Raw genomic sequence first — 10,726 nt, forward strand, 5'->3', positions numbered from 1 at the left:
AAGCTTCCACCTAACCTCGGTCAGGTGGAGAGATGATGGTTACAGGGGAATTAGGAAGGGGAAGATATGGGCAGATGTTAAACCCCCCGAGGGAAATGAATAGATACTCAAGTATCACTCTGACCCGGACGAAAGCGCTGACGCCAAGTCTGGATCACATCCCTTAGGTCTTGCCTACCTCCCTTTGATCCGCGATTCTATATCTGCCAGGTTCACCAACAGATGTCTCTCCGTTACCACCATAGCCGCCATGGACCTGCCAATAGCAGAGGCGGCCTGCTTAGTAGCACGGAGAGCGAGATCTGTGGTGAGGCGCAACTCAGCTACCTCATCGGGAGAAAGGCCCTCGCCTTTATCCAGGACTTTCAGTAGATCAGCCTGATACGCCTGAAGCACTGCCACCGTGTGCAATGAAGCGACAGCCTGCCATGCTGCTGCGTATGCTCTTCCATTTAAGCGAGATGTATCCTGAAGGGGCTTAGATGGCAAGGAGGGAGTGTCAAATAATGACGACACGGATGCACACATCTTCTAAACATCTTGCTAGTGCTCGCCATAATGAAGGAAGAAAGATCGCTCTTACCACGGAATGCACGTTTCAAACAAAACAGTCAATGAAGACGAAGAAGGAGAATGACGTGTTCTCCCAGAGCCTATTTATACTATAGTCGCACCGGTAGTGACGTCATGGGCTGTCGCCGGCCAACATGTTGTTGGAGTTTTTATTTCTGAAAATTAATGTCTGTCATTTAACATTTTTTATCGTAAACAGTAGCAAATATCGCTGAATCGTCTCACTATTCAGCTGCTTACATCTTACATCAGGTCGCATTCAAATGCCTCGCAGCTCAGCATCTGTGAACAGTAAATCCCGCCTTCTTCGATTTGATTGCCTATTTTAAACATTTTGACATTGACGAGCGCTTTTGAGCCACTGCACTGAGCACGCTAAAATAATTACAATGTTTGACTCAAGTGGGCCGCGCGGGCCATTCATCTGGGCCGATGGAAGGCTATAAGCTACGTACATTTACAATAATTTATTCTTTATATTTACGCAATGGGCCAGCCCACATTGTACAGCGGCCCACCGGAAAAAAAATCCCGGTGCTCCAGATGGCCAGTCCGCCACTTCAGCCAGTTATTCTCCCTTAAAATGTGCATTCTGTGTCAGTATGTCTCTTTTTGTTTTGGTCTTTGTGATTCTCTCCACTGCTAGACTACCCAGTAGTATTTCGACACCCCGGGTTGGCATTTGGTGGAAACACAAATAAAGGCACAGTTTTCTTGTATCTGCCCATTTCATTTCAAAGTGGTAAAAGGAAATCAAACAGTACTTAAATGTTTTAAACAGCCATTAAGAATTTTGTATTCACTTTGGTGTTTATCAAACAATGCCAAATATTAAATTATCTTTTTTTTTTCATACACTTGTTTACACTTAGACATTTGAATCTGTACTAAAGCATGCCAGTCCAGAAAAGAGATTATTCTCTATTATCATTAATAACAATAATATATTTTCCTTTATTATTGTTTTTGCTTTATTAAACCATTAGTCTAACTACATTTTGATATTCTCTGAAAGCAATGGTTAAAGTCTTTTAAAAATGCTAAAGTTTGTTTAAGTAAATATATTTTTTATATTTATATCTCAAAAGATAAATATACTGAGCAAGGAAATTTGGTAAAACGAAATGAAAAAAAATAAAATAAACAAGAATAAGGTGTCAGTGTATGATGTGTACATTGGGGATGGGGGTGGTTAGGTGAAACCATAGGTAGGGGGTCCTCTTTTGAAAATGTATTTAGGAACCCCAAAATGCAAGGGCCAGCCCTATCAGTACTGGGACTTTTCACTGTTTGTAATACTCCCTTGTCTGTGCATTCCATTGCAGAGGTGGTTTGTCAGTGTCTTTGAATGCAGCTGAGAGTGATTTGATACCAATTACTTGGTAATTATTAAACTGGAATGAATGAACGAATGAACCAACCAACCAACCAGTCAGTCAGTCAGTCAGTCAGTCAGTCAGTCAGTCAGTCAGTCAGTCAATCAATCAATAGGGAGTTAATTTAACATGGTAGCTGACAAAAGCACTAATTCCTTCTTGTTAAAACACAGGCTTTTGGACAGATTATAGCACAAACCATGTTCTTTTTTTATTATTATTACTTTGCATTTAAATTTGCCTAGTACACACTCTAATATATGCATACAGTAATCATTTAGTCTGATAAATAACATTCTTCATACCTTTGCACTTGATAGCATCACTTTACCACGGTACATGATACGCTATCACTAATAACACAGTATGTTTTATTGCTCAGAAAAGTCAAATGCATGACTGACATCTAGAGGACATTCTGAAAATCAATTAATCAGACAATAAATAAATAATTAAATAAATAACTCTTGCAAGCAAAAACATGAATAAGTAGATATACTTGGTCATTGGTATAAGACAATTGTTACCCATGCAGATCAGCATTTTAAAAAAAGTCTTTATACAATTAACAGCAGTTCACTGTGCATGCATATGTCCTTTATTCCATCAATACTGTTGTCTATGTTGGGAGGGATGGGAGAGTGACGTCCTGCTTTCCAGGGATGCCCACTTGGCATCGCCTGCTCTTTTAAAGGAACACCCCACACAAGCTTCATCATAAATTAGTAGAGTGGATGCGTGGGTCAGAAAGAGAGATGTGGATCACTCTGTACATTTTTCTATACCTGTCATTTAACTGTGTCTCTGCAGATTCAATCCTAAAATCAGGTACATGTCAGCTCCAGGGACGCTTCAAGTTGAATGGGATGTACCAGGATGGAGATTTTATACTTGGAGGCCTATTTCATGTTCACTTTTTCACAGTGTTTCCAGAACTGAGCTTCAGAACGGAGCCAGAACCACCATACTGTGAAAAGTGAGTCTGGTCTTTGGCCAGAATGACTACAGAACTTTAAAAAAAAAAAATTAACAGATTGAGAGAGGTTTTATAATTATAATAATAATAATAATAAATAAATAAAAAATCTTAAGTTATATTTGCATCCTTTTATCTAAGCTAACTTTAAATAATATGCTGACAGCAGTAAAATAAATAAATAAATAAATAAATAATCTATATTGAAACCACTATGCATTTAACCAGGTATGCACAATAGGAGGGTTCCATGACTAGTGCTTGGTCTCAAATGCATTTTCTGTATACTAATGCTTATATTAATTAATTTTTAATTATTACTATCTTTTTACTACATGTCAACATTTATATTGTTTTACATTTACTTGTTTTACATTTACTTATTTTTTTTCTTCTAGATTCAATATAGAAATCTTCCAGCAGGCACAGACAATGGCTTTTGCAGTAAATGAGATCAATAAGAATCCAAAGCTGCTGCCTAGCATCACTCTTGGATACCATCTTTATGACAACTGTGTAAGACTAGGAATAGCATTTCGGGCTGCCATATCCCTGGCTAGTGGAACAGAGGAGTCCTTCTCCAACCTAAACTGCACTGGCCCTCCTCCAGTCATTGGGATCGTAGGGGATCCAAGTTCAACTCCTTCCATTGCAATTTCCAATGTTCTGGGACTGTTTCGAGTACCTATAGTAAGTTGCTATGAAGAAAATAAAATAAAATACACTATGTGCATATTTTTGCACTTTTTTTCAAATGTACTTGTGTCTGAAAAAAAAAATCAAAAGCACTGATGATTATCACTCTATTTCTCTGTCTCATTTCTTTATTTCTCTCTCCATCTTTCCTAACTAATTAGGTTAGTCACTACGCCACCTGCTCCTGTTTGAGTGATAGGAAAAAGTACCCCTCTTTCTTCAGAACAATCCCCAGTGATGCCTTCCAGGTGCGGGCTATGGTTCAGATTTTGAGGCATTTTGGACCTGGGTTGGTCTCATCTACAGTGATGATGATTATGGTATCTATGCTGCTCAGTTATTTCAGCAGGAAATGCAGCTGTTTGGACATTGTGTTGCTTTTTCTGAAATCCTTCCCCATGATAACAACCACAGAGACATTCAATATATAACAGGAGTGATTCAGGCCTCAACAGCTAGAGTGGTGGTTGTTTTTTCCACTTCATCCTTTCTAATACCTTTGATGGAGGAGGTGGTGTTGCAGAACATAACAGGCAGACAGTGGATTGCCAGTGAAGCTTGGACCACTTCACCTGTATACCACACTCCACGTTTCCTACCCATCCTGGGGGGCACACTGGGTATTGCTATCAGGCGTGGAGAGATTGAGGGGCTTCGTGAGTTTCTTCTACGTCTCCATCCCAGTAATGATCAAAAAAACAATATAGTGAGAATTTTCTGGGAGAACATGTTCGGGTGTAGTTTTGAAAAAGGGGGTAGAGCGATAGATGGAGAGCAAGTGAAAAAGGTATGTACAGGACAGGAGGATCTGAGCATCACTGAAACACCATACACTGATGTTTCGGGCTTGAGAGCAGCGTATAATGTCTATAAGGCAGTTTATGCTCTGGCACATGCACTTCATGAGCTGATGCAGTGTGAGGAGGGGAGAGGACCATTCAGTGGGAACAGCTGTGCTGATATAATCAACCTGAAACCCTGGCAGGTAAGACCCACAGGTATAGTGCAAATTTGCTCCAGGCATATGGAAGAGCTGAAGGTGTAAATGCAAAATATGTACTCTATATTGTTTTAAATTTCAGATAAACATTTAACGTCTTGTCCTCTCTACAAACTGTACAGCTGGTTCACTACCTACAGAAAGTGAATTTCACCACGGGCTTTGGGGATCACGTGTCATTTGATAAGAATGGAGATGCTCTGGCCATCTATGATGTGATGAACTGGCAGCCGAGCTCTGATGGATCGATAAGGATTCACACAGTTGGTGTAGTAAATAAAGGGGCGGCAACAGAGATGGTGCTCATGCTGGATGAGGATGCAATATACTGGAACTTTAAGAGCAAAAAAGTAATAAACAGTACATTTTAATGCCATCCTTTTTGCAGATGTTTAGTATATATACTAGTCAAAGCTATGATAAGACAAATGAGGATAAATGAATGAAAAGCTGCCCACCAGGCACCAGACAAGCCAGGAGGAAGGGCCTTCCTGTCTGCTGTTTTGACTGCCTGCCATGCAGAGATGGAGAAATTTCTAATATAACAGGTGAGGAAATTATTGATTGGAAAATTGGAACATAATTTGATGTGAAGTTCTCTTCAGTTCGCACCTTCTCTCTTTTTATTACTCACAGATGCTATTGATTGCACAGTCTGTCCAGATGAGTTCTGGTCCAATTCGGATAAGGACCAGTGCATCCCGAAAGAAGTAGAGTTTCTGTCTTATAAGGATCCTCTAGGAATCTCTCTGACCACTGCCTCTTTGCTTGGTACCTGCATCTGTGCTCTTGTGATGGTCATCTTCGCTCATCATCGTAACACTCCCATAGTTCGTGCCAACAATTCAGAGCTCAGCTTCCTGCTGCTGTCTTCACTGAAACTGTGTTTTCTGTGTGTGCTGCTGTTCATTGGCCAGCCACAGTTATGGACATGTCAGTTAAGACATGCTGTGTTTGGCATAAGCTTTGTCCTGTGCATCTCCAGCATCCTGGTCAAGACTATGGTGGTAATAGCTGTGTTCAAGTCATCTCGACCAGAGGGCAAAGGAACAATGAAATGGTTTGGAGCAGCTCAACAAAGATGCACAGTTTTGGTTCTAACAGCCCTCCAGGTTGTGATATGTGCAGTCTGGCTATCAACTGCCTCTCCAACACCACATAAAAACAGCCAGTATACTCGCTCTAAAATAGTATATGAATGTGCTATAGGCTCAGTGGCTGGGTTTTCTATGCTGCTGGGATACATTGGACTATTGGCAGCAGTAAGCTTTCTGTTAGCCTTTCTTGCAAGAAATCTTCCAGATAATTTTAATGAAGCAAAGTTCATCACGTTTAGCATGTTGATCTTCTGTGCTGTGTGGATTGCGTTTGTCCCAGCATATGTGAGCTCACCAGGGAAATATGCTGTTGCTGTAGAGATATTTGCCATTTTAGCTTCAAGTTTTGGATTACTGTTTGCCATATTTGCCCCAAAGTGCTACATCATCCTTTTACATCCAGAGAGAAACACTAAAAATGCCATCATCGGTAGAGAAGCACAAAAGAAATAGTTTTATATTATTAAGGTGTAAAATTGTAAACTTTTGACTAATTGTCAGTTACTTCACTGATTAATCAGTGGGCTTTGATTGAATATTCAGCTTTTGCAATTAATTAAAATATTGAGTTATACATATTCTACACATACTGCATAAAGTGTTATAGAAATAAACATGACGTGACTTTACTATGACAACGTTTTAGTGCCACATTTAAAAAATCTAAAATTATGAGATTAAAGTCATAATATTTTGAGAATAAATTCTAAATTATGAGAATAAAGTTGAAATTACGAGAATAAAGTTTAAATGTTTCAAGAATAAAGTCAAAATTATGAGAAAGTCAAAATATTTTGAGAATAGAGTCAAAATTATGAGAATTTAATCGTAGCAATTAAAGTTATAATATTATGAGAGTATATATCGTGCATGCAAATTGCCTGGATTGGGAGCACCGGAAAATGTTGCCAGGACATTGATTTGAATATGTGTGGGATTATTAGCAGAAATCATACCATGCAGGGACAGTATGCTTGGAAATAATATTTCACGTCTTTGATTGCATTCATTATTTGTAATGCAGGCAATTTGCATGCGCAATATAGGCTATACCCTCAAAATATTATAACTTTAATTTCATAATTGCTACGACTTAATTCTCTGAATTTTGGCTTTATTCTCAAAATATTTTGACTTTATTCTCAAAATATTTTGACTTTTTTCTCACAATTTTGACTTTATTCTCAAAATATTCCAACCTTTATTCTCATAATTTTGACTTTATTCTCAATATATTTAGACTTTATTCTAGTATTGCTACAACTTTAATTCTCGTAATTTTGACTTTTTTCTCAAAATATTTCGACTTTATTCTCATAATGCTATGACTTTATTCTCATAATTTTGACTTTTCCTCAAAATATTACAACTTTAATCTTGTAATCTTAGATTTTTTTTGGCACTAAAATGCCATCGTACTTTACAGAGTGCCGATTACAGAACTGGTGCAAACATATGCACAAGGCTATGATCAGCTACTTTCTTAAATGCTGTTTTCTCACCGCTGTCATGTTTGTTGGGTGTTTATTTTGTTATTGAGAAGAAAGTATGCAGCACATATTTACACATTCCAAAGAATAATAGATAACCAAAGAACGAAAAAGAACTTAGCTGTGAGTACACTGGGGACTTTACACATAACAGCACTTTGTGTTTGTAGTTTTGTAAAACTCTCCAACACTTTATTGGTTCTGCTTTGTTTGCACGACTCATAACTGTGTCTTCTTCTATTGGATTGCAGCATGGAGGGTTGAATTATAGTCTTGCCGTACAGCACCACACTGGTTAACCTGCATTATCGCAGGCCCTTACATTAGGTCATATGAGATGAAATGACTAGTCAACAACAATAACATTTGTTGACATTTTTTTTATTATCCATGTTGTCGATAATGTCGACCAACCATTTTAATATAATTATTAACATCCATTAAACATTAAATATAACAGTGCTTTTGTCAGTATATAATTACCAACACTACACAAAAAAAGGCACTTGAGGATTCTGAGGATCATTCAAGGGAGGCAGTAATTATTAAAGCACGGTACTCATTATTATTATTATTACATTGTGCTTTAATAAGCACTAAACTATTAGACACAAATATATTTGGTTAAAAATCCCTAAATGTTTTGACAGAGAGATTAAAAGATTCTGCACAAATAAGGTATCTATTTTCTTTGGAGTCAGCATAATCAACTCCCAACAATGTAGCTATTTTTCATTTGAGATAAAAATAAAAGACAAGCAAAATGTGTTACAGACATTGCAATTAATATATTTTCACATAAAAAAGACCTTGAAAACATTATGAATGGGAAACTGTAATTTCTTTGAGCCTATAGTTTCAGAATTAGAGACATAATATGTGAGATTTTAGTGAGAAAATATGGTGGACAATGGGTGCAGCATCTGTAGTTGACAGTAAAAATTGTTATGTACAAAATATGATAGTTTACATAAAAATACATAACGATTTAGTTAACTATGAAGTGATTAAATGAAATATATAATTAAATTATTAAATGCATTATAAAATGTTGCGAAGTACAATGTAACAGTTCAATGAAATGTAAGCAAAACTAAATCAATAAGGCTTATCTGTTCATCTAACCCTAACCCTAACCCTTAAAATAAAGAACAATTAGATACAAAATGAAATTCAGCTTGAAATAACCTGAAGCCAATATAAAACACATCAATATACCACAAAATGATTGAAGACATAATTAAATGTTGCATTCAATAAATGTAAGCCCAATGAAAAGTGAGTGCAAATAAATAAACTGGGTATGAAATGTGTTTATTTATGTAACATGGAAAAAAAATTAAAAATAAGATGAAATACATTTGCCTATCAAAAGAATTGCTTTGTTTTTTTTATTATTTCTGCTTTTAACCCTTTCACACGTAAGTTTAAAATATTCTGACACCCCGTCCCCCCACTCCTCATGTGATATATATATATATATATATATATATATATATATACAGTGGGTACGGAAAGTATTCAGACCCCCTTAAATTTTTCACTCTTTGTTATATTGCAGCCATTTGGCACCCCCGAACGATCGGGGTGTGCGGCCCGATTCGAGGCTTGTCATAAACGATTTTTTGTGTGGTGTAATTACGATTATTTAACTGCTCCCGATCGAGACGGAGTGTCCCTGAACTCAAATCGTAAATATCAAACATGTTCAAGATTTACGACTCTTGATCTGGCTGCCCCATGACGTGATAGCCAATGAGCGCGAGCAAGCGTCGCCTACCGGATGTTGCGTGCTTCTATAGCTGAAACTTGGCAGCTACAAACATGCCAAGAAAGCAGAGTATTGAGAAAGAACATCACCCATATTCTTTTTATACTTCACTGTGAAACAGAACGCGTCAAACGTGAGTCATGTCTGATTTCACGAGTATCCAGGAGATCTTGTGTCACTGTGAAATTGTTCCTACAGTCAACAAGTGTGTGGTCTCGTGGTCTGGTTGAATCATCTAGTTTGCTAGAAATCAGTTGGATCTGTCTTCATGTCTGTGGTTTTAAATGGTTTTAAAATTGGTTAAGATTTGAAAATCGTCTAGTCTGTGGCCAGCCTAAGACAACCATTATAACATATCACCTTATTATTTCCAGATGGAAGAAAAAGAAGGATGAGAGCAGATTAAAGTTCATGTAAAGATTTATGCCATTTGCCATTTGAAAGCCATTTGATATATACATTTGAGCAAAATCACAGTACAAGTCTGGTCTGGTCGAATCGTCTGGTGTGCTAAAAATGAGATGAATCTGTCTTCATGTCTGTGGTCTCCCATGGTTTTAAAATCGGTTAAGATTTGAAAACCGTCTAGTCTGTGGCCAGCCTAAGACAACCATTATAACATATCATCTTATTATTTCCATGGCGACACATCTGTTGTGTTGAGAGTATGCAATAATTTGTGTTGATTGAACTTATGTGTAATGTGGAACTGTACCACAAGAGGTACCAGAGGTTCTGTAGAGGATTGTCAGCAGATGGAAGCATAAAGTGCTCCAAAATCTGCTGGTAGACGGCTGCATCGACTTTGGACTTGATAAAATACAATGGACCAACACCAGCAGACATCACAGCACCCCAAATCATCACTGACTTCGGAAACTTCACACTGGACTTCAAGCAGCTTTTATCTGAAAACAGGACTTTGGACCACTGAGCAACAGTCCAGTTTTTTCTCCTTAGCCCCGGTAAGATGCTTCTGACGTTGTTTCTGTTTCAGAAGTGGCTTGGTAGTCCTTTTCCTGAAGAAGTCTGAGCATGGTGACTCTTGATGCACTGACGTCAGCTTCAGTCCACTCCTTGTGAAGCTCTCTCAAGTGTTTGAATTGGCTCTGCTTGACGTTATTCTCAAGCTTGCGGTCATCCCTGTTGCTTGTATAAGCTCTGATCATCAAAATAAAAAAATAAAAAATAAAAAAACTTTGAAATGTTTTACTTTACATGTAATGCATCTAGAATATATGAAAGTTTCACTTTTTGAAATGTTACAAAAATAATTAACTTTTTCACAATATTCTAATTTTTTTAGATGCACCTGTAACTGTGAAAACTGTAAAAACTGTAAAACACATTTTTTTTCTTACTGCTGAAATTTAGATCACTTATGGTGAATTCGTTCTCTCAGGTATATAAGCTTCACGGTGAATATTACATCACTCTTTTTAATGTAGCCCATAGCAACAACAAAAATATGTCTTGACTCCATATAGTGGTTATTTTGAGAAAAACCCAAATATTTTGAGCAGTAGGATTATATAAAATGCATAATATGAAATTAAATTATATAAGTAGCCTATATAAAATGACAAAACATTCATCAAGCAATACATTTTATTTAAAGGGTTAGTTCACCCAAAAATAAAAATTAGGCTGTGTTTTACTCACCCCCGATGCATCCTAGGTGTATAAGACTTTCTTCTTTCAGACGAATCCAGTCGGAGCTATATTAAACATTGTCTTTGATCTTTAA

General features: G+C 37.2%; 1 pseudogene; it reads left to right on the forward strand.

Annotated features, from left to right (window-relative positions):
* Positions 1-2,704: 2,704 nt before the first annotated feature.
* LOC107741382 (extracellular calcium-sensing receptor-like) lies at positions 2,705-6,171 on the forward strand (annotated as a pseudogene).
* Positions 6,172-10,726: the final 4,555 nt, after the last annotated feature.

The sequence above is a fragment of the Sinocyclocheilus rhinocerous genome, unplaced genomic scaffold (assembly GCF_001515625.1).
Source record: "Sinocyclocheilus rhinocerous isolate Xijiao unplaced genomic scaffold, SAMN03320098_v1.1 scaffold3939, whole genome shotgun sequence".
NCBI classification, from domain to species: Eukaryota; Metazoa; Chordata; class Actinopteri; order Cypriniformes; family Cyprinidae; genus Sinocyclocheilus; species Sinocyclocheilus rhinocerous.